The sequence below is a fragment of the Chelonoidis abingdonii genome, chromosome 3, assembly GCF_003597395.2.
Source record: "Chelonoidis abingdonii isolate Lonesome George chromosome 3, CheloAbing_2.0, whole genome shotgun sequence".
Classification (NCBI taxonomy): domain Eukaryota; kingdom Metazoa; phylum Chordata; order Testudines; family Testudinidae; genus Chelonoidis; species Chelonoidis abingdonii.
In genome coordinates this window covers 61,849,767-61,870,752 of record NC_133771.1, presented here as the reverse complement: position 1 = coordinate 61,870,752, position 20,986 = coordinate 61,849,767, and the positions used below count along the sequence as shown (strand labels likewise).

Sequence of the window (20,986 nt, the reverse complement as noted above, 5' to 3'; positions counted from 1 at the left end):
GAATGTTACTATGCAGATACCATATACGAGAGAGAGAGAGAGCAAAAAACAGTATTGCTACAAGGAGCTAAGCTATTTCCTCAGATCTGACTGAATACATGTTTCTTTTCTAGCAACTCATGTTTTTGACATGATACCAAACTAAAGTAGATTTCAGATGGTAAGTGCTTTATGAATGGAATTGTTATCAGAGGTAAATTCCATCTAATCATCAGTTTTGCTATAGTGTACCATCAATACACTGCTTAAGCACTATCATTCAAGGCAATCTGAGCCAGCATACCACAAATCTTTACTCTCAAAAATTTAGAATTATAAAATGGAGCCCTGCTGTTTTTGCAAGAGAAAGTACTAAGACACAGTTTGCTGAAGTATGGTGATTTATTTCAGCATTTTCTGTTTCCACTGAAGTTAAGCTGGCTCTTTAGTAATAAAACTTCCTTAAAAGTAGATAATTGTTTAAAAACTTTGTTTATAAAAACATTAGCTGGAGGTTTTTAAGCTGTTACCTATAGTTAACTGTAGGGTGAATAGCTCCTTCATAATAGCTCCGTCTGTCCTCCTCCATGAACTGTGAACACCAGAGTCTGTCTCTGTTGTGCCAACTAAGCACTGGTAATAGAACAGAGAAGGAATAACGGAGGAGGGAGGGGGATTAGCTCCACTGAATCTTCTAGTCTAGACTTGAGGGAGGGCTAAGAGCACCTTGTCATGCTGACTGGAATGGCTCACAACTGGGAGTGCCAATCTCAGGGCAGATTGTCAAAAGCAAGGTAGACACCTCAAACTGGTGTTATGTTCTATAATTAGATTTCACCAACCCAGTAACAATGTGAACTCCTGAGTCACTGTAACAGTCTGACCATGGAGTCACAGACAGTCCCCTTGGGCATCTCAGCCTATCTTGTTGCTGGCCTTAGTGATCAGTGGCCATTTACACCAAAAATCACAAAATATTCAGGTTGCTTCCAGTCCCAAGAGACCAGTCACTAACCCCAGATCACTTTGTACCATACATCTCACACCAAAGACAATATTGGTAGCTAATTAAGGATTTATTAACTAGGAAAAAGAAATGAGAGGGTTATTTACAGGTGAAAGCAGATAACATATATACCAGGGGTGGCCAAACTGCAGCTTGTGAGCCATATGCAGCTCTTTTGCCATTAAAGTACAGCTCCCAGAGCCCTCCAAACCCACCATTCTCCATCTACCAGACTGGGGTTAGAGCTCAGAGATTCTGCCCTGTGGTGGGGCTAGGGACTTCTACCAGAGACGATGGCTGCCTGTAAGTGTGTGTGTGTGTGTGTATGTATGTATGGGGGGGGGGGTGTCACAATTTAAAGGTTTGGTCCTCCCACCAGCTTGAGTCACACACCCTTAGACATACTCCCCTACTTTCCCTCAGCAGCTCCCCCCTTCAGCTTCCAGGTGTTAGCTCTGCTTGGCGAGCAGTGGCAAACAGCTGGGAGCTGCAGGGATGGGTCTCTGCTTTAGCTCCTTGGGGAGAGGCAGCAGCAAAAGCAACTGAAGCCCCAAGCTCAGGCAGGTGCCTCCCACAGGGCTGAAGCCCCAAGCCCTGGCAGGTGCGCCTTGGCTCTCAAACTTCTGAAGACTGTCATATGTGACTCAGAGGGTCAGTAAGTTTGGCTACCCCAATACATACACAAATGAGTTTGGTCTATGGTTCCAAAAGGTGGCACAGATGTAGCAATCTGTCAGCACTGAATGTTTTTTAGGGCTAGTCCAGGTTGACTCTGGGAATCTCTGCTTCTGTTTCATAGCTGCAGCCCTGGCAGAGTCCGAACAGCAAAAAGATGAAAAATCTTCATGTTAGCCATCTTTATTCCCTCTTCTAGAATTCAGACTGATGGGGCCTACCTTCTTGCATATAGCACCTTCCTGGGTAGAAGAGGGCCCTTGTCCAGCCTTTTTGTTGTGATGTTCCACAGTGGTCCACTTAGTCTTGATATTTCTTCTGGATGGGTGGGGAAACTACTTTTCTTGTCTAGGTTCACAAGTTCAGAACAGGAAATTTTACAGTTATAAAGCAAAATTTACATATTATAGCATGGAATACAGACATTTTACAAATAAGATTACTGCATGCCGCAACTTACAAGCATTTTATAGAGTCTAAACGTTAAACACATTCTTACAAGTTCAACACCCGTCTTGAACAATATTAACATACAGGTGAACTGGTCTGGTTTCCAGCTATGAAGTTGTCAGTGCTTGGTGGATGCCTACAACTTTGGCAAGAGCTGGCACCTAGTTTTACCAGTGTCATACACATTTCTTTTGAAATATCCTTAGCCTTCTCGTCTTAGCCTTTTAGAATTGAACAGTCCGGCACCACCATTCCTAAAATTATGAGACACAATCTTTCTCCCAGAAGTGTCAATGGCTGAACTTCCATTAGCTTCCAAGGGAGCAAATTACGATCCACGTTCTTTTCTTCCATTATTACCTTTTGATGTTAATGGGTAAAAGGGTTTTTTTGATCAGCTGACCTCAGAAGATATTTTGTCCTTCAGTTAATGAGGAATTATGTAGTAACAGCGATGGGAGCTGCTTGTATAATTTCCCATGTACTTCACTGAAGACTCATTCTTTGCTGAGGGAACATGTCAGACGCTCTTGTAACACATGGCAGTTTTATAGTCGCTCCAGCTCTAATCTATCTGGGATTTTTGAAGCAAACTTGCGGTGAATGTCTGTATCACAGGTCACATTGCAGGGCAGGACTGAGTCATCAACAGTCATTAATTAATGTTTGCGTTTGTGGCTCCTAGTCTGGTTTTATTGGCTTTACTGCCCTAATGGTGTATTTATTAAGTTTGTGTCTCCTGATCCTCAGCTGAGGAGCAGATAATCTCTTGAAATCAAAACTAATATTTTTCCTTCCAAAATGCATTTTAATAACAGCAAATATAAGCTTTCAAACCATACTTGTGGGAACCTGAACTCTGAGAAAGTGTCTTGTATCTAGGGTTACAGGCTCCACCTATTGGTTGATTTAAATGAGAGAAATGTAACATTTTCACTCAGAGAATTGTTGGCTATTCTCATGCTCCTAGGTCTTGCCACATCTTCCATAGCTTACTGGCCTTGACCTCAAGATTCTGCACAATGTTAAAAAAAAAAATAAGTTGAGTCTGATTGATTTATTTTAGTGGTCTATGTACAAGAGACAGCAATGCCAAACTATTACCCAAAATGTAGAATCATTATTTTTCTTAAGTAAGCCTTCCTTTGTGTTATTATAAGTGCTCTGCATCAGTAGTGTAGCTGGGGGGGGGGGAAGTGGGGCAGCAGCCACTCCCCCACTGAGCACAAGTGGCGCCTTTTTAATTTTACTCACCCAGGAGTGGAAAAAAAAAAGGTGCCACCCCCTGTGGCGCTTTTACTGACACGGCGGGCACTTCAGCGTTAGGACCTTCACTCGCTACAAGTGTCTTCAGCGGCACTAAAGCTTCATCACCGAAATGCCGCCGAAGACCTGTGGAGCAAGTAAAGATCCCGCCACCAAGGTGCCGCCAAAGACCCAGAGCGCTGCCCCGTTAGTAAAAGTGCTGCAGCAGGTTGTGCCTTTTTTTTTTCGCTCCCCCTCTTCCCTCCACCTGGCTATGCCACTGCTCTGGGTTTTACAGGAGCAATGATTTAAGGTAAAACTGGTAAACTGGTGTACACGGCTCCCTTGGGGGCAGAGGATCTGGTATTTCTGTGAGTAACCAGCCTCAGGGGCTGGATATCACAGGGGAACAATTCAAAGGAACTCTGGGACTGGGGTGCACCTCTTGTTCACTTGCAAGGCAAAGATGGGGCTAGTAAGCCCAGAGGAGAGTGGCTGAAAGGCTGGTGCCATTAAAGAGCTGACACACAGGCAAGACTCCCTTATGCTGGTGGCAGGGCAGAACATGGTGACTCACAGTCGTGGGAGCCCAGAGAACTGTCACAACAGTTTCTTCGCTTGCAGCCCTAAACCTCTTTTGGCCAACACTACATTTTGCTTGAACTGGCTATGTGTGGCTTTCTTTTTCTGGCTGTTTCTGTTTCTCTTAGCTTGTCTCGCATCCATACACACACACACTCTTATCCAAAACAATAACAAGTTAAGCCCTCCACCCACATAATTATATTTCCTGGCTGGTGGGGGGCTGCTGTGAAGGAGCTAAACTTTCTTACAGCTCTCTTAAATGAAGGGTGGTAGTTTCACCTGCCCACTTCAGTGATCTTTCACTCAACCCACAATAATGTATTCATGAATTAAGCCTCATAACATCTCCAGGAGGGAAGGAAGTATTGTCATCCCCATTATACAGACTGGGAATTGAAGCACAAAGATATTAAATGATTTGTGCTAAGGTCTTTTAAGAAGCCTGTGGCAGACTACAAGCAGAACCCAGATCTCCTGATCCTAATCCAGAGTGTGGACTACAAGAACACCTGGAATAAGAGGGGAATGAGAGGAGGAGCAAAGGAGGCTCTCCCTGATGTCACAATTCAACCCACCTTTTTCTTCCTTTTTTAATTAGGTACCAGCTAGTCATGAAACAACAGGCCTGAGTCTCATTCACACTAAGGCTGTTCTACACAACTCTGGTATAGCAGTGTGAAAAAAGGCCTTAAAATGGGTATACTTTACTCCCACTTCAATGGCATTTACACTGCCAGAGTGGCGTAAAATCCTGTAAATCAGAATTAGATGCAGTAAAATGGTGATCTACAGGTTTTTGTGATTTCAAGATCCTTCCTTGAAGTGTTGCTGACTACGAAGACATTAGTACCAATGAGAAAGCGTGATCCCCTCTTCTTGTTCAAGGGAAACTAATTTTCCTTAAGAGGTTGGCTGTTGAGGAGGGTGTTATTGAGTGGATGTTGAAAAATTGTAAAGGGTTCAGCAAAGAGCTATGAGAATGATTCAAGGGCTGGAAAACCTGTCTTATAGAGACAGACTTAAGAGATTCAGTCTATTTAGCTTATCAAAGTAAATTGTAAGATGTGACTTCAGCACCATCTACAAATAGGAGCACAGGGAAGAGATTTGATTGTAGGGGGCTCTTTAATCTAATGCAGTGGTGTCCACACTTTTCCTCGTGTCTCCACATTAACAGTAATTGAATGCATCCACACACACACACCTCCCATGTGGCGGGGAGTAGGAGCTTAGCAGCAACAGGGAGCTGGGGCTGCGGCTGGGAGCGGAGGCCAGGAGTGCAACTGGATGCTGGTGGCTTGGGCCAAAGCAGGGCTGGGTGGAACTCCCTCCTCGCCCCCTAGGGGACTGGCTTAGGGCCCACTGTGCCCTCCCCAGACTTTCCTCCCTGCCTGCCTAGAGGGAGGTGCCCCACAGTTTGGGGACCACTGATCTAATGGACAATGCCATAACAAGAGCATGTGGTTGGAATCTGATGCTAAACAAATTCAGACTGGAAATAAAACACATTTTATAAGTGAAGGTAGTTAGGCATTGGAACAATTTACCAAAGCAAGTCCTGCCGAATCCACCACATCATGTTTTTAAATCAAGATTGGGCATCTTACAAAAAGTTATGTTTTACCTTAGCCAGAAGTTATGGGCTTGATCCAGGAATTTCTGCATGGGATTCTGTGGGATGTGATATACAGGAGGTCGGACTAGATGATCATAACAGACTCTTCTAGCCTTAAAAACTATGAATTCAAAGTTACTAACTATTGGCAAAATCTGCTTTGAACAAAGTTACCTTTTATAGCTTGAAGAAAAATGTATAAACTTTGATCATCTACTACCATGACTTTACTGCAAATCAGAGCATAGATTTAAACCAATAAATTCCGTGACTAGCTTGTTGTCTGCTGGAAGAAGAATAAAGTCTAAAATGAGATCAGCAAACAAATTGTTCACTGCAACACAGAACCCCAGAGAAATCTTGAAATATGGATAAGAGTCTTTTTCTGTGCAACTGTGGATGATTCTTTCCTATGTACAGTCTACAGATGGTTTGAAAAGCATTCTTCTTGTTAGCTAGTGCTGTTCAGTTTGTGGTCTCTACTTGTAGCTGGATACGAGTCATGTTCACAATGCTTTTATGTGGTTAACTGTGGCTAAAATATCATTTATGTAGCTGGATATAGCAAACCCCAAATAGCAGTTTTAGACATTGTGATGCATTTCTGAAGCATGTAAGACATATCCCAACATGCTTTGATTTGTGTACATAATCTACAGTGACCTTCTGAGCTTGCTTCTCCACTGCCAAAGATCATGAAACTGTAAATCAGTACGTTGCAGCAACCTACCCATTATTTGATAATACAGAGCAGAGCTCCTTTTCAATGTCAACAGACAAAAAATTATACTGCAGCCTTTTAAAAGTCAGAAAGCATCAAGCAGTGTGGAGTTAATACTTCTAGGAGCCTGGCCATGGGAATTTGCTGGCCCTAGCCCAGACTACAGATAATTAATTATGTCAGTGAAAGGCTCTGGTGGCCTGTTCTCTTCAGAGAAAAGTGACATCATCTATGGAGCTCACTGGCAATAAAACAGAACAAAGCTGTGTGGGCAGGAAATAACAGACAGATGTCTTCTAGTGCTCATTTGATCTGTTTCGAAGCTTTCTGTAAGAAGTAACATGTTACTCAGTGTTTCTCCTCCATAGCACTGCCATCTTTAGCTTGGACCTTTTTTTTTTAAACTGTAAAAGGCCAGATTATTCTCTGACGTAACTCCACTGGTGTCACTTCAGTGGAGTTTACATAAGGGACAGTGTGGCCCAACATATGTCTCCCCCCACACACTGATTTTAATAGGACTTTCTATATTATCGTTGTAAGAGACTCACAGCAATATGCAGTTCACAGCTATCACATCACACTGACAGTGTCATAATGTAAGGTAAAAGTTATTCATACTATGGACAGGATAACACTTTTCAGTTTCATTTTCTCAGCATTTCTAGAACTGTCTTGGATTTTTGTAAAATTTCGCTAAACTATACAACAAAGGCTGAAAGTCAAGTTTTCATCCCTGAAATCTCCTGGCTCCTTGAACTGCAAATTGTAAGTCACATAAATAGACCTGGGCCTGTAGATATAAAAACAAATTCATTCAAGAGAACTGCATACCACCAGGTGGTGGGGAATTTAGCTCAGGTGAAAAGCAGCTTTTGAGGACAATAAAAACTCTTTAAACCTAGGGAAACTATGCATCTGTTTTCAGAGGGAAAAAGACAGGATTTTTTCATGTTTGGAGTTATTATACAAGTGAGAAAAAACATACTTCCAAGGTTTTATGTAAGAGTAAGAGCTATTTCTCAAGTTTTTGGCAAAAAAACATAGCAATGTGCAGTGGTGCTCAGTGACCATATCCAAGCTTCCAGCTTTGAAGCAGCCTGTGCAATGGATCTTGTGCACAGTAAACATTTGATCCCAACAACACATGCCTAGCTCGTCTGTTACCAGGGCCATCGTGTCTCCCCAGATCCAAAGCACGCTGCTATGCCCAGCCTCAGCCAAGGAGGTTTATTTTCATATCAGAGGTAAACAAACAAAACCAAAGTCTTAACTCAGTCCTGAGCCCCAGGCTTCAGGGCCACCCCCTCCCAGGAGTCTCTAGCACCCCAGCTCCTGGCAGCCTCCCAGCATCAGTCAGCTTTTTTCCCCTCCTGGATTAGCATCCATAGGGCTGCTTCCCTGAGCTGCTTGCCCCCTTGCTCCAGGGACCAACCACAGGTGCTAGCTCCAGTCTGCTGTGGCTTTTCCTCTCAAGAGCTCAGCCTGTCTCAGTCTTTGCTTCTGCTACCTGCCTACTAACAGCCCTTGAGAATATGCCAACACAGCAAAGAAAAACCCAAGGTTGGCCCAACTGCAGAGCAGTTTCATTGCTGTGTAGATTTCTGGGCTCAGGCTGGAACCTAGAAGTTTACACAGCAATGAAAGGCAGCCTTACCCACCCAAGTTGGCTGGCACAGGCCAGCTGTGGGTTTTTCTTTGCTGTGTAGAATTACCTTGATATGCCCAGGTGTAGCCCAGCCCTCTTTAATTAACTTAGTTGGGCTCATCTGCTCCACTCCAGGGTACTGGACTCAGTCTATGGACAAAGCCCAGCTACCCTGTGACAAAGTGGTTGTAAGAGTACATGGGGATACTCTGAGGAGGTAGGATATTAATGGAAGGACCCTAAAGGGACAATTTAATATTATATGGTTCAAAGGAGCCTCAATTTGATATCTTGGCAGTGGCCAATTTTTATTTCTTCATTTTTTTTCTTATTTTAATACAAAATGTAGGAAGATTTTTTAAAAATATTTAAATTAGTCTATTAAGAATCTAACAAGAGAACAGGAGTTACAAAATCTAAGCAATGGACTTTTGTTAGGAATCTTACACTGGTATCCGTGTTTGCTTATAATGTCCTCTGAGACACAGTAGGGCTACAGCTGCCTGAAGAAGTTGTCTGCATTAATTTCATCTAGATGAACCCTTACTGCACATGCATCACCTGAACTGTCTAACTGGAATTTCCAGAAACAAGAGGTCCCTTCAATCTCTGCAGTGACATATCACCCAGCATGCCTCAGATACAGCTGAGAGCAGGGTGGGAACAGCCACCTGATTTCCTTGAGAGGAGTGTAATATGAGACCTTGTTCTTGGTCTTTATTTGCACTATGTGAAAAGCTTGCAAAGTCTATTGGAATTTAGGAAATTAGCCACTGGTGGGATCACCACACTGCATGAGGAACCTATGACCTTATCTAGTTTCTGATCCTATTCACAGCAGCTGTTGCACTATTAATAAACTGCAGGTGTAAAATAACAGCACAAGTAATAAAAAATGTGCTCCTATCCATGATTTCACAGCTACTGCCGTGCCATGAATCAGAGATAAAATATGACTTCGTAAACTTTGATCCTGTGTTATATGGTGCTTTTACCTGTGTAATCATTCCAATGTGCCATGGTGAATAGAAAGACAGTTTTTGAAAGTGAAAAATACCAGATGAACTTCTAATGGTTTCCTGAAAGCATTGCTTATGAATGATATCATTTGCCCTTAACTTTACATCACGCTCCTTCGTAATAGCTTGGGGAATTCTCATTATGTTACTGAAATAAAGAAGCTCTTTGATCAGCAAATTCTAAACTAATTACTAGCTTGGGTAGCAGATTATTACTGATAGGCAGGTAGCTCTGAGAAGATGTGGTGCCAGTTAGCAGGAAGGCAAGTTATGCAGAGCCAGAATTGAAGAAAGAAGTTAAGAAACTGATTTGCTCAGGGGCTTTGTAGGAGCTTTACTTTCACCAATGAGTCATTGGTTTGACTCCAATCCAGCCCATTTTGGTAATGACTGAAATTTGATATAATCTAATGGCTCTTTGGTAGTTTATGTGAAACAAGTTTGACTCACTCAGTTCAGCTTGCAGTGCACACGTGTCCTGTCCCAAAGCATGCCACCTCAATGGGCACTAAAGTGCAGCTTTAGTGCAGTGATTGGAGAGGCTAAGGACTGAGTGGACTTGGAGACCAAACTGCAAACTCACTCAGAGCTGATGTCCTGGGTCAGAATGGTAAGAAATTGGCAAGGCACAAGGAGGAAGCTTGCATTGTTACTGCTCATGCAGAACTGGTTTGTCAACAAATCAGGACCATTGGTTGCCAGGCTGTCAATCACCTTCCCAAGCAGTGAATGACACCAGTTTTTTCTAAACCATGGGCCTAATTCTCATGTATGCTAAGGCCTATTTATGCTGCTTTGGCAGTGTAACTGGCCCTTACTGTGCGTATAAGTGTAATATATGGGATGTGGTGTGTGTAAGGTCCCTTAACCCTACTAGAGCAGTGTGAAGGAGTTGCAGTGTTTAACAAATAACACTATGGAAGCTTTTGTTCTTCTTCAAGAGGTCCCTGTGGGTGCTCCACTCCAGGTGCTGGTGCATCCCTGCGCCTTTGCTCAGAGAGTTGTAGAGAAGTAACTGCACGGGCCGCGCATGTGTGGTGCCTGCCTCACATGCTGCTGGTGCCTTAACATTGTGTGCGGGGCTGTGACTCCTCAAGTCCTTCTCTACCATTCCCAGCCTGAGATGGAGCTCAGTGGTCCACCTCAAAATTTTTTTTTTTTTGCTTTTGCACAGTTAGTACAGTATTTTAGTCAGTATTTAGTTAGTTTTTTTTCTTCAACCCTCCCTTTTGCCCCCCCCATAAGTAATTTTTCCTCTTGTTTTTTCCCTTGCAGTTAGTTAATGAGTTTATATATGGCTCCCAAGGCTTTAAGAGATACACTACATGCAGAAGGCCATCCCCATCTCTGATGGACATTCTCAATGCGTCTGCTGTTTGGGGGAATCCCATGTTCCCCCAAAATGTGCCCATTGTAGCAAGCTCAAAGCCGGGGCATGGAAGAACAGAGACCTGAGGCTCAAGTTAATTTTGATAGATAAGTCCCTCAGACCCACCTCTGATCTTTGACATGAATCCTTCTTGGGACAGAGCCCTGCTAAGACCAATAAGGACAAAAAAATGTGTAAAAAAGCTGCCAGCCTTGTCACCTCAGAGGGACCAAACTGCCTTGAGATGTCCCCGAGCAAGTCTGTCTCGACTGCACCATGGCTCAGCACATATGACACTCGAGGCACCTCTGGTGCCATCCATACCCCGGCTGCTGTCAGTATGCACTGCCCTGGTGCCAAGGCCAATAGCTTGAAGTTGCCTGCCTCTTCTGTCATGGTACTGCCTGGCACCACAAAGGACTTGGCGCTGCCTCAGACGCACTTGTCTGTGCTGCACACAACCACTAGTTCAGCCACGGCACTAACTCCTCAGCCACCTCTGGTGATGCACACAGTACCATTCCAATCAGCACCAACCAACCCTGCGGTCCCATTGCTGCACTCGGCACAATACCCATCGGCACCATCTACATGGGCACCACGGTGTCTTCATCAAAGGGATTTGCTTGTTTCACCAACTGCTGAATCTCCCTTGCTGGCTACAGATGTCTCACCAGGAGTGTTGGGACTGTAGCTACAATTATCCCCTTTCCCCTTGTAGATGGGCGGACTCACCCCTGCAGTGCCTCCTGCTGGTGACTTCCAGGAATTAGCTCAATTTCCAGCCTGGAGCGCCCTCTGCAGGCCAGTGATCCGCCTGTCCTCCGGCCCCAAGTCCCTCCCTGGACCCCAGTGCTTCTTTTAACTGGGTCTCCCCCTCCCAGGGGAAGCCCCACCCCACTGTCCCCACTTTGCCTCAGTATTGGCTACTGCCCAGTTTCCATCTAGCCCTTGTTCACAGGGGCAGACTGCAGTATCATCCACTCATCATCGGCAAAGGGGTTTGGACCTGCTGCCTTTGCCTACCCCTGGGCTGCCCTCTGCAACCCCCAGTACCTCTTGGCCTTATGCGAGGCCGCAGCCTGGGGCTTTCCAGGCAGGAGCTCCCCAGCTCCTCTCCCTTTCCCCAGCTCTGTTTCACCCAGGTACCCTGTGTCTAGCTCCCTGCAGCCAGGCCCTTCTCCCTCTACAGCCAGAGGGAGATTCCTGAGCTCCTGGCTCCCAGCCTCTTTATAGGACCAGCTGGGCTCTGACTGGGGCGTGGCCCAACTGCAGCTGCTTCCCCCAATCAACCCAGCTCTTTCCTTCCACTGCCCCATCCCTCTGCAGGGCTGGCTTTAACCCTTTCCAGGCCGGAGTGGGTGACCACCCTGCTACACCCTTCTCACTTTTCTAGTGATGGGGATGACGAAGTGGAGGGAGGTTTTTCACCACACCACTTCTTCCCAATCGACACATCTGCTAATGCTGGACCAATAAAATCAAGGTCCTCATACCCCAAAGACTTATCACCCTGGTATGGGCACCCTTGGATGGGACCACTCATGCCCTTCCCCAGACAATGGCATTATTGGAACCCATGGGAGTCCTACAGGAGACATCACACCAGTCGACACAACCCATGTAGTAGTGACACGAAATCTCCTCCTCAATCCTCACACACCTCTGTGGCAGAGGTGCAGGAGGAACCTGCAGTGATGTATACAGAAGACGTGCCACCTGATACCTCTCCAAATAACAATAATCCATTTTCCTCACCTGCTGAGTCTATTATGCCACCACCACTGACAACGGCAGATGATTCTACCCACTTTCAAGACCTATTTTAAAGGATGGCTAGCGAACTCAAGATCAGTATGGAGGAGGTGTCAGACACTCAACATGAACTGACAGATATCTTGCACCTGCAACCTCCTCCAAGATTGCCCTCCTGATCAATGGCACCATCATGGACCTGGCCAAGAATATCTGCAAACTCCAGCCACTATATCCCTGACCTGCAAGAGGGAAGATCCAAGGGCTCAGAGTTTCTTTTCACATATCCAGCCCCAAACTCACTAGTAGTGGAAGCGGCAACCAAAGAAACAAGCAGCAGCATTTCCTGTCTACTTCTTCTGACAGGGACGGTAAAAGAATGGATTTATTTGGCCACAAGGTTTATGCATCCTCCACAATGCAATTCAGGGTGGCAAACTATGCCCCCCTCTTAGCCAAATATGACCATAAAAATTATGGGAAATTAATGGAATTTATTAATGATCTTCCAGAAGAAAAGAGACAGCAATTTAAGGCAGTGGTCTCTGAAGGGCAAATAATTTCCCACACACACTCCAGGCTACCCTTGATGCTGCGGACACCGCAGCCAGGTCCACCGTGACAGCCATTGTTATGGGCTGGGTGTGATGGGCTGGGTCACAGAAAGCCCCTTTCGGACTGCCACCTGATGTGCTGAGACTACCTCTAAGCCCATTTTCCCTGGTAGTTTGGGACTTCAGTGCCCTGCCTGGTTGTGCCAGACATGCTTGCCTGCTATAAATACAGACCCAGACCCCCAAAGCTGCAAACTTAACTGAAAACAGCTTAAGAAGTGCTCCTGTCTCCAGTATTCAGATACCCAACTCCCAATGGGGTCCAAACCCCAAATAAACCCTTTATAAAGCTTATACACGGTAAACTCATAAATTGTTCACCCCCTATAACACTGATAGAGAGATATGGACAGCTGTTCCCCCGCGCCCCGCCCTCGTCAGGTATGAATACATACTCTGGGTTAATTAATAAGTAAAAAGTGATTTTATTAAATACAAAAAGTAGGATTTAAGTGGTTCCAAGTAATAACAGACAGAACAAAGTGAATTATCAAGCAAAATAAAATAAAACACACAAGTCTAAGCCTAATAAAGTAAGAAAACTGAATACAGACAAAATCTCACCCTGAGATGTTTCAGTAAGCTTCTGTCACAGACTGGATGCCTTCCTAGTCTGGGCCCAATCCTTTCCCCTGGTACAGCCCTTGTTCTAGCTCATATGGTAGCTAGGGGATTTCTCATGACTGCAGCCCCCTTTGTTCTGTTCCACCCCCTTAAATCTTTTGCACAAGTTGGGAATCCTTTGACCCTCTGGGTCACCACCCGTTCTTCTAAAAATGGAAAAGCACCAGGTTAAAGATGGATTCCAGTTCAGGTGACATGATCACATGTCACTGTAAGACTTCATTATCCACTTGCCAGCATACTGGTATACAAGAGGACTTGCAAGTAAACAGAGCCATCTACAGTCAATTATCCTGGTTAATGGGAGCCATCAAGATTCTAAACCATCATTAGGTCAGGCTTGACAAAGCCCTGGCTGAGACTGGTCCTGCTTTGAGCAGAGAGTTGTACTAGATGACCTCCTGAGGTCCCCTGCAACCTTGATATTCTATGATTCTATAATTCTATGATTAATGGACCACACTTTGCATAATTACATTAGGTCCTCAGAGTTATATTTCATATTTCTAGTTTCAGATACAAGTGATACATTTATACAAGTAGGATGACCACACTCAGGAAATTATAAGCTTTGTAATGTACCTTACAAGAGACCTTTTTCATGAAGCATATTCCAGTTACATTATATTCACATTCATTAGCATATTTTCACAAAATCATATAGAGGGCCAGGATCATACTGATAGCCCCTACATGGCCCAGACAGCCATGGTACCCACTTCTAACATGGATGTCCACTTGTCCACTAATCTCCCTCTCCTCCCCTTCCAAATTTATTGTCCGAACACAGGGGCCATCTATACCACCCAAACGTAGCAATGCTACTCCTCAAGGCATGGCTCTTCAATGGTTCTCCTATGAAGAACTAGACTGCTCCAAGCAGGTGCAAACTGTACTATTACACAGCAGGACACAATCTACACACACCACGTATATCCATAAATGGTTCAGGTTCGTGGCGTGGTGTTCTGCCAGGCAACCCACTCCTACTTCTGCACCTCTTCCAGTCATACTGGGCTACCTTCTGGAGCTCAAACCATCTGGGCTCTCTTCAGATCCATAAAGGTACATCTGGCAGCAATCACAGCATTTCACCACAAGATCGGTGACATCACTATCTTCTCTCACCCTATCACAAAAAGATTCCTCAAAGGCATCCAGACCCTGTCCCCAGACATCAGACTACCCATTCAGCCTTGGAACCTCCACTTGGTCCTCACATGTTTGACACAAAAGCCCTTTGAACCACTAGTATCCTGATCTCTACTACACCTCTCTATGAAAGCTGTGTTCTCAGTGGCAATTACATCCACCAGATGCACAGGAGAACTTGGAGCTCTCATGGCCGACCCACCGTACACTATCTTTTTTAAGGATAAAGTCACAGTCCGAATGCATCCCAGATTTCTCCCAAAGGTACATTCATCCTTCTACCTTAATGAACCTATCCATTTACCAACCTTCTTTCCTAAACTGCATGCAAACTCTTTTGAAGCAGCAGTGCACACGCTTGATGTGTGCAGAGCATTGTCCTTTTATTTGGATAGGACTAGGCTATTCGGGGCTTCCCCTAAACTTTTTATTTCAGTCGCAGAGCAATCTAAGGGCAAATCGCTGTCCACCCAGAGGATATGCAACTGGATAGCAGAGTGCATCCATTTGTGCTAACAACTAAAGAAGATACATTCTCCAACCTCTATTAAGGCACACTCTACCAGATCTGTGTCAATGTCTGTTGCATTCCTATGTAACATTCCCCTCATAGACATCTGCAAGGCTGCTACCTGGGCTTTAGAGCACACCTTTGCCAAACACTATGCCTTTTCTCAGGGACCCTTGACTGACACTCAAAGGGCCCGAGTTGTGCTGTCTATGGCTTTCTTACCAGATCCAAAGTCCCTATCATTCTAGAGATACTGCTTTTCAATCACCTGGAGTGGAGCACCCACAGGGACATCTCTCGAAGAAGAAGAGGTGGTTACTTACATGTGCAGTAACTGATGTTCTTCAAGATGAGAGTCCCTGTGAGTGCTCCACTACCCACCCTCTTCCCCTCTACTTCAAAGTTTGGGGTGGTCTCCTTTGTAGAGAAGGAACTGAAGAGTCACGGCTGTGCACATGCTGTTAAGGCAGTAGCAGTGTGTGAGGAAGGCACCATCCATGCATGCGTGGCCCAGGCGGGTACTGGTGTACAACTCTCTGAGCGAAGGGATGCATCAGAACCTGGAGTGGAGCACCCACAGGGGCACTCATCTCAGAGAACATCAGTTACTGCACTGATGAGTTACTTCCTCTTTTGCATAAAATGTTCTCAGCCTGACTCCTTTTCACAAAGCCGTTATTTACAGTGTAATTTACACCAACTTTAAGGCCAGAGTGATGTAAATGGAACTTTGCAGTGAGAATCAGAATGAGAATCAGGCCAAGAATATTTTATACAAAACTAAAACTTCTGTGATGCTATTTATTATTTGTAAAGCACTTACTATGGTCAGTTTGGGACAAGAAACAATATCAAAGCCACATCAGTGGTAAAGAAGACAGATATGTTGGGTGACCAGAGGAGAGGGGCAGTATTAGTTTTTATTTTGAGGAATGTTTTTCTCCTCTTACTCTCTCCCTTTTATATAGTGTTGGGGTAGAGAAGGCACTTGACGAATATTAGTGTTAAGGCCTTACAGAATAAGTGTGCCTTTGTTACAGTGTGCCTTTATTTGAATGCAGAGAGGATGTGATTGGAAAGTTATTCCATCCATTGGTAATAGCAAGGATGAAGGCATAAAGCTAGAAGTGGAGAGAGGGCATGAAGGGGAGTGAGGCTGGCAGTGTTGGTGAATGAAGGGAAGTGATAAGAAAGGTGCTCCAAGATGTAGGCTGGAATGGAGTTGTATCCTCCCGTGATGAAGTCAGATATGGTCTTTCACCTTTTGTAATCTTCAACTTCAAAGACAGTTTTCTTTTTCAGAGTAAATCCTGAAAATCTCACTAAACACCTACTCTCAGAGGCTTTAGACCAGAGGACCACATGATTTCTGACTCACTTTGTGGAGGAATGCATCCTATTGTTCTCCCTTCAAGTCTCAGGAAGAATTAGGAAGAAGGCATAAATGATTCCTCAGTGCTGAACACACTGTGAGATATCAAAACAAATAACGTGACACCTTACACTCAGCCCAAGCCCCCTTCTTCCAGAACCTGTTATCAGTTACCCAGCTGTTACAACCAGATTAGCCTCTATATGCTAAGTGGGGGAGAAATATCAAGGGTTAACTTTTCAGCAGAGCCTTATTTGTCAGGCACCGAAATCCCATTGAAACTACTCCCCTGGGCTCCTTTGTAACCCCAAACTCAAATTCCCAACCAAAGAATATGATTGTCAAGGGTGAGAAATATTGTCCTTTAACACAATATTAATAGATGTTATATAAAAAACCCTAAACTCTGGAAACTCAGGAAATCCAGAGTTAAAATTCCACAGCTTCCTGACTCTGACCCCGGCCTGGTCACTCTCTACCTCTGAGCTGAAAACCCTCATCAGCTGCATATGTGAACTTCAACAATATGGTCCCTAGTTATTAAGAATATAGAGGCCAGAACCAAATGCTTCAGAGGAAGAAGATATAAGAATATTCACAATGGACAATAATGGGAAAGCCAGAAAACAGGCATTTTCTGTCTAACTATAGAGAAGCTAGTGGTTGGCTAAGGCTCTCAAGCATGAGGGCTTATATCTCTTATACTTTTATCCTTTCTAATGTAATGTGGATGTTCTTATTATCCATATAAATGGCCAATTCTTTTTTCACTCCTGTAAGATCTTGGACTTAATATCTTGTGGCAATGAGTTCCACATGACAGTTGTAAATTGTATAAAAATAATTTAATTTTATCAGTTTAAAATTGTACTGCCTCTGATTTTTGCTGGCTAGCCCTTTATTCTCATAGTATGAAAACCAGGTATAAGAATTCTCAGGTTGGGCACCCAAAAATGGAGGCACCCAAATGCAATGGCTTATTTATTTTGTAAATTTAGGCCTTAAATTCAGATTAGGTGGAACTAAGTTTGTAACATTCACAAGCCTCCTCTCAAAAGTTCACACACACAGCCCCTCACATGGCTCCCTGGTGAAACAAAAACTGCTAGTAACTAAAAATCTTTCCACCCTAAGTAGGTAAAAGTAACTTGTGTGCTAATTCACCTTGAAAACCACTGCTGGTGCATCAGTAACATGGTAGGCACAGTACAGATATAAAGGAAGATTAACTATGGCACCAGCGTTAAAGAACATATGATCTGAATAGCATATATAATTGGTTTGGAGTTTTCATAGCAATTTAAAGTTATGAATGAATTTAAAAGGTAAAGTGATTTTCTAAAAGTGAAAACTCATCCATTTTCTAAGTTACTCACAGTGATTCTTAACCTCTTGTCTGAATAATCTCAAACTTTTAAAAATGTATCTCCATTGACTAGAAATTGTTGTAATATCTGATCATCTCATATCTCTGAATGTTCCCACTTATCGTAGTGGCAAGAGGAATGGAGCTGAGAAATGGTTTTCTAGTGCCAGAAAACCCCATTCATTCCACCAAAAACCACTAGAGACTGCAGTCTGTAGTTTTATATGCAAGTTTACTTCCAAGCTGAAATCCCTTCCTTGTGCCTGTGCCCTGGCATGTGTTTTATATTAAGTAACATTGTATCCTTGAACAAACAGGAAACATAAAAGAAAATACCCACCAGCTGGGATGATAGAGTCTCTCCGTTGTCTAGAATTGAGATATGTGTGCCATCTATTGTCCCACTATAGTTCGGGAGGCTTCAAATCCCTCATCTATTTTCTGCGCATTGCCCAGATTCACATGTCTGCATATCAAGAGATACTTATGTCCTTGGACACCTTTCTGACAACCACTCCATTGAATTTTCCAACACTGAAGTGATTACCTACCAACCAGAGTTGCCAGCTTCCAGAGTGCAATTGCCACCTGCTTTTCCACTATCAAAGCAGCTCTCATTCTTATGTCTCTGTGCTAGAGGGCTGAGGTGAGCTCAACACACAGATCCAGGAATGTGACCATCTGCATCCGAAAGTTCTGCAGCTACAGCTGGTCACCCCAAATCTGCATCACAATGTGATCCCACAATTCAGTGCTCCTTTCTCCAGCATAGAAGCACCACTCCAGTGTGTGGAGCTGGTCAGCAAATGCCTGCAACACCCTCAGTTTTAATTCACTGTCTACATTATGCATTACCCCTCCTCAATTGTCTGATCTTCATTGCAGTACCACAGTTGGTAGCTGAAGTTCCACAAATTCAGAAGAAATGTGCACTGCATTTCTAAAATAGACTTGAAAATTCCCCTGAGCTGTTCAGGATTCATGTTTCTTTTGGTGACATGATAGACAGTGAAAAGTGACATGAAGAACTGTGGGAATTTTTAAAAATGGCTTGAAAATTATGGGATGAAATTATGGGGAAGCTCCCATAAATCTGAGCGCTATGCTGTTATCCCAAAATGCACTGCAAAATGTCCCACACGCGTTATATCGGACAGTGGTGCAGAAGATACTGGGATGTCCACGCACAATGCAATGCATATTCTGCTGACACAACCACTTGTGGTTGCGATGTGCGGCAACAACAAAAGCGGCCAAATATGCACATGCTCTAGTGTTATAGGAATGTCAGTGAACCATTGTAGTGAAGACATAGCCAAAAAGAACTTCAACAAAAGTACTTCACAGTGGAGATTCTGCCTCGGTTCTTTTTTCTTCTTTTTTTAACCCAAGTATGTGGCCCCAGGCAACTCAGCTCTTTCCCAACAGGACTATTTGGCTTGCTATCTGAAAAGGGCCTGCATCCCAAAGTTTATTTTAATTATATACTTTATCACTATACCTTGAAACAAAACAGCAGCATGAGGGCTAGTCTTGTTGTTTAAGTGGAAAATTAGTCATTTGGAGGAAGCATGAAATCATTAATTTCACAGGCCAGCTATTTTAGCCAATTCTCTTTGCAATCATTATGAGGAACTTTTAGGGAGACTAATTGAAATCCTGAGAACTCCTGAAAGCTACAATATTATCTGTGACCCTGCAGCCCATTAAGATTTAAGAGCAGTTGCACTTAAGAATCCTCCCACTCCTGGATTTGGGTCTTGCCAGATAAAAGCAAATTGTGTTCAGTTTATTATTAGCACAGACCTATTTTTGCTCTGATGCTTCCTAGCAACCTCAGTGGAGTATCTGTTTGCAAGTTTGCTTTTCATAAATTGTTATCATAAGTCCATGGTAACATACAAGGAAACAGTACTTGGTGAACTAGCTGATACCCCTGACAAGATGAGGATATGAACAATGAGCATATTATATCTACACACACATTTATTCATTTATACACGCATATATACAAGGTAATATACAGTATATGTGACATGGACATATATCACATCTTGTAAATATATATACATATGGTGATATCCATGTGAAAAATCATAGAACTATGTGAAGAACTAATATCATATATCTTTGAGCAACTTATCTGTCCCATGTCCATCCATCGTCCCATCCTCATTTGAACTTTTTAACATTCCAAAAACATCTTCAATGAGTTATCATTATATATGAAATAAAATCAGTCTCTCAGAGAAATATTTATTTGTTTCCCGCCTCAAATTATGTTCAGTCCTGTAGCAGAGGGCAGAACATCACAAGTGAACAGTCCAATATCTCGCAGCCTTGTAGTGCTTTCCGCTTTTCTCTGAGATCCAATACTCACTTCTTCCTTTGGAAGGGCCCAAGAGAATGGATTTGAAAATTGTAACATTTATATAAATAGAAAAACTGTCTCCTTCCACTTTTAGAGGGTTTTATGGCTTCCTCCGAGCCCAGAAACACTGAACTCATGATAACTAATGTACCTGCTGTTGCAGTGAGAGTATGAAAAATAGTGACAATAAATTTTCTTTAACATCTCTAAAGCATTCCTACAATAACTTTTTTCATGTACTTTCAGTATCTTATATAGAGTATATGATGGATTGTAGTGTACAGATTTTATTGTCATAAGTTGGGGTTGACCTGCATAACTCATTTTGTCACTCATGAGTAATGTGGCTTCATCAGACTCATGCTGATAAAAATATTTATACTCCTCTACCATGTATTCTCTATATTACAGGAAGACACAGTTGCAATGTCTGGTTGCCTAATGTTTTCCATTAGAAGCCCTTGTTCTTAGTTGTTTTTAACTGTTAACATTCTCGTGTGGGCTGCTTACTCTCTGCCGCAGACTCAATTTTTAATTGACAGAAGTGGCTCAGCCATTTTCAAGAATTAAGTTTGGGGAAAAGAGCTAGTTTTGCTAATGTTAAAAGCCTTTTCTTTGAAGAGCTCTAGTGCCTCCATGGTAAAATTTGCAAAGTGATAGTCCTGGGGACAGAGAGGTACCTTTGCTGTCCCCATGAAAACACACCCAGATTTGGCCAAGTTATAAGCCTTTGAAAATCATTATTTGTGTGTTTAGAGCTTTATAGGAACTTGCTGTTAACAGGGGCGGCTCTATGAATTTTGCCACCCCAAGCATGGCAGGCACAAACTCCCATCCAGAGCCAGGAATAAACTCCTTAATTTCCTCTGTTATCTAGCAAATAATTAGGTTAGCCACTGTCAAAGTGTG

At 43.4% G+C, this 20,986-nt stretch overlaps 1 protein-coding gene across 3 annotated transcripts in view; it reads left to right on the top strand.

The window, feature by feature from the left end:
* The window catches only part of FILIP1 (filamin A interacting protein 1), a 148,944-nt gene that overhangs the window by 63,360 nt on the left and 64,598 nt on the right, over positions 1-20,986 (top strand). The gene's annotated exons all lie outside the window — the stretch shown is intronic.